General features: G+C 33.3%; 1 non-coding gene across 1 annotated transcript; it reads left to right on the top strand.

Moving 5' to 3' along the window:
• On the top strand, positions 1–63 carry LOC125999633 (U7 small nuclear RNA). Its single transcript, XR_007492144.1, has one exon. It is a non-coding gene; the product is annotated as a U7 small nuclear RNA (small nuclear RNA).
• The last annotated feature ends 4,375 nt before the right edge of the window (positions 64–4,438 follow it).

Here is a 4,438-nt window from a genome sequence, read left to right as displayed (position 1 = left end):
AAGAGTTACGGTTCTTTTAGAGTTTGTCTAGCAAATTTTTTGTTTGCTACCACAAAAGTCCATAAAAATCATTGCATATAATTTTCTATCTTTTTCATAACATTTTCATTACTGCTTATTTCATTTCATGTCATGATACTTATGGAACTTATTAATTTTTACTTTATAATCATGTTAACGTTCATGTTTTTTATGAGCAAAGTTACTCTGCTTTCATCACAACCAACGTGCCCTGACCCTACAAACTAACCTTGCATCACTTCCAGTCCTCTACTTCATCACTTCCTCCTCCCCAACTGCTTGGTAATTTCAAATTTTCAGTCCAAAGCAAAACTAAGTTTGATCTTCATAAGATATTTTCTATGTCATTGTTTTGATTCTGTATATATCACAGATAAGTGAGATCATTAAATATTTGTCCTCCATTTGGTTTATCTCAATTAGCATGCTGCCTTCCAATACCATTTAAGTTGCAGTGAATTGCAAGATTTCATCATTTCTTACAGCTACTTAGTATTCCATTGTTCGTAATGACAATACCTTCAATCATCTCACACAAAGTCCTCAAAGGCCCCAAATATTGTAATTTTAAAATGATAACAGTTTAAAGATAAATTTGGGGGGCTAGGTATAGTGAATCAAGAATAGGCACGCTAGATTTAGCCAATTAAATACAGAATATCTTGTTAAATTTGATTTTCAGAAAACAATGTTCTTAAATAGAAATGTGTCAAATAATAACACAATAAATATTTGTCTAAATAGCATTTGCTATTTAGCAAAATTTTAGACTTACTGACACCTCTGTTTTATAACAAATCTTAACCGAGAGGACTATAAGTAGTAGCTTAAAAGTACAAAAGAAAGTTGGAGACTGATGAATTAGCACTTTCAGTTAGTGGAAGCCCTTAATGCAAACCCTTAGACATTGGCCCAAGCAGAGCACATCCAATGCTGGGTTGTGAATTAAATGAGCTTGTTTTGTCTTCTAGGGCTTGGTTTGAAAAATGAAGCTTCTAAATAAAACATAGGAAACTCAACAGATTTAAAGGGCTTTTGGGCTTCCGATTTTACTTTAAAAGAAAAATCAGTTGAATAGAAATTGAGAATTAAGATTTTTGATATGTAGGCTTTCTCTGAAGATTAGTATTTTAAGTTCAAGTCATTGGGAAAGTTCCCAAATTGATTTTAACAGTTGGAGTATATGTAGACATTTTATTCTTATTAATCACTTAAGATAATAAGTTTAAGTGGATTTTTTTATGATTGATTAAGCCATTTACTTTTTAAGTGACCAAACGATTTGTATATAAAATTTGGATGTTCTCTAATCCAAGAATACTTGCTTACCTGGCTCTTTTCTAAAAATGAACTTTACTTTTGGAACAAGATCCTGTCCTGCTGCTGCTGTGCTATATAAAGAAAAAATATTAGCTCTGGAATTAGAAAATGGATTCAAGTCCCATATTTGCCTTTTACTATGAGCTCTTTGCTGGAAACATAGGGGAAATAGATTAATATATTAGACCTTTATTTTCCTCATCTAGAAAATGGGTATAATATCTATACTTCATAGAAATCAATAATTAAGTGGGACATACAGATAAAGTATGTGGCACATTGTAAATATTCATTATATGTAGCTTTATTTGTAAATGCTCAGATACTGTTATAAAATTCCATGTATTAATGAATAGACATTAGAAGTTAATATATATGCTTTAATTGGTACTTTCCCACAGATAAAATTTAGTTTTTATGGGAAAATTTTTTTACTATTTGATATCTCTTTAAAGACTATTGACTTTTCTATTAGTTCAAAATGGGAAAATTAGATTTATGTAATATTCATCTAATGTTATGCTCAGATTTTCTAGTAAAAGTAACATATACAATAATATATTGTCAATAGATTTTTCTCAGTAAATGTACTGAATTTTAAAGTAATACTTGCCTTTTATTTTGTAAAGTTAATCCTAATATGTTTATCTTAACCAATTGTACAAAAATAGCAGCTAGACTTGTGGGTGAGTATAAAGTGGGTGAAACGAGTTGTTTGAGTCTCATGACTTCTATGTTAAACCCTTTGAAATGTTCCTATACTTGGCTACATCAAGTCACAGATGGAGGGCATTTGGTTTCTGCTATTTTTTCTCATTGGAAAATTTTCAAGGATTTGTTATATGCCATGGAATGGTTAGACTTGGGAAAAGTGCCCAAGCACTGTGGCTGACCCCTGACTTTTTAGATGAGTGTTTATGATCTACAAGAAGTGGGGAGGCTGCTGGTGAGAATGTGTGATATTCAAGAGACATCCAGGAGAAGAAATGATAAACAAAGCTTCCCAGTAAACGGAAATTTGAATATACCATTGATTATCCCTTGTTACTTTTTTCTCTATAAGCTCCATTTTCAATGCTTTATAATTGGGTAGAAAAATCCAACCTGGTTTCTAGTCATTAGCTATGTTTCTAGAATAAGTTATTTCAATGTCCTGGGCCTCGGCTTCTTCATCTGTATAACTGAGGAAGGTTAGAGTGGGAAAAGGGATGCGTGAAGATACTTTAGACATCTCCAAATCTGAATTGGGAAGAAACTGAGGGAATAGGCATATACTTTAAGTATAGGTATGTAATTGCTATAGATGAAGATACCAGCATTTATCTTTCTTATTTTCCATTTTTCACTGACTTAACATTGGTTCACAGCATTGAGAAACACCAGGGGTTTAGTCTAGTTTGTTGATATTTGTGCCATTGTCACCAATACCACCACCAACGTTTTAGTGCCATCCAATATCTATAACCTTTGCTCATTTACAGTGATAGTAATGATACTATTATAATCAGGAACAATCAGGCATTCTCCTTAATTTAGATAGAGGATGAAGATGACCTTGATTACCACCAATCCTTTCAAATCCTCTTCTTTACCCTCCTTTTTGCAATCATCTTCATGGCCTGTAACAAGTCAAGTTCTCTCTTTATTTTTGAAAAGGGTCTATTTCGCTGTCCTCAAAGCAGGAGCTATTTCTATAAAGTTCCTAATGCTCTACTGAAAAAAAGCATGATGGGAGTTTTAAAACATTAACTTTTAATTTAATTTGAAATTGAAAACCCTACTTCATAACCAAAAGAGTCATCTTACTTAGGATCAATGAAGAGAAGTAATATTATTAGCCAAATGATTATTTGGGGCCATCAGATTATTTTTTAAAGGTTTCTTCTTATTCTACAATTTTAAAAGAGAGCTCTTGTAACAAACTCCAGTGAACATTCCAATCTAATGTCCCCTCTACTCTCAGCTTCTCCTTATAAACTAACTTAATTCTTTTACCTCCCCTTTGCAGACTGTTTCAGTTGCCCTTGGCATTTTGACCGCTCATGCACTCTTCTTCCAAATGGAAATTCCATCTCTTCTTCACCAGGCTAAAGCCTATTGAGCCTTTGAAACTGAGTTACCAATGATTAAAGGAGGGACTATTGACTAGGCAATGTACTCTCTCTGCTTATCCATGTAACTTCTAACCTTCACATAGGCAATTGAAATGGGCTTTTTAGCTTTCTCCATTAATCTAACTGGAAACTCAAATTCAGAAAGTTTAAGTAACTTGTCTGAGATCACACAGCTACTGGCAAAGTTAGGATTTGAGTTACAAATTGTCAGACTGTAATGGAAAATTATCTCCAAAAGATGAACACATATTGACATATGGTAGTGATCACCATGAAATTTGCTCAGCACCACCAAACCAAAACAAAATTTAAGAATGACATCAAATCTTTATACGTCTTCTATTTCTCAATGCATTTACTTCCCTTCATATCTTTAAAACAAACCATGCATTTAATACCACCTTGTAATACAAGTATTTTCATTCATATCTTCCCTTACCAATTCTTTCTGGGTTGCCCAAAAGAAAAAAATATTAGCTGATTTACCTCTTCATACCCAATGACTAGATCTGTGATTTGCACACAAAAGAAGATTAATAAATATTTGTTGTGGACATCAGGATGATTTTTGGTTTAAAAGCTGTGTTTCAGTATTGTTGAATATGACTTTATCAGTGCAAGAAAACTGTAGCTAAGGTAATTTGTGAACTTAAGCCATTGTTACTTCTGTTGCTAAGAGAAGTTAATTACCCTGGGATATTAATTAACTGCAGCTATTGTGGAATTAAGCCAGCAGCCCCCAGTAGGATCAGAGAGCTCATGGGAGGAGGGAATCAAAAAGGTGTCAAATAGGAAGGTATATTCTGAGTGAAGTAAGTAGACTAAGGCAGGTGATAGCTTGTATACTTTAAGCTCTCTCACACCTTTGTGAAGCTCATTTCTTCTTTGTTCTCTATAAATAGCTCAAAGAGTAAAGGCAAAATGTGTAGACAGCCTGTGGCTCAGATCAGCAGTTTGTCTTTAGCTAGTCACTGAGGGGCAAG

This window comes from Suncus etruscus, chromosome X, assembly GCF_024139225.1.
Source record: "Suncus etruscus isolate mSunEtr1 chromosome X, mSunEtr1.pri.cur, whole genome shotgun sequence".
Taxonomy (NCBI): domain Eukaryota; kingdom Metazoa; phylum Chordata; class Mammalia; order Eulipotyphla; family Soricidae; genus Suncus; species Suncus etruscus.
Note: the sequence above shows the minus strand (reverse complement) of the source record. Positions and strands in the feature narration are given on the sequence as shown.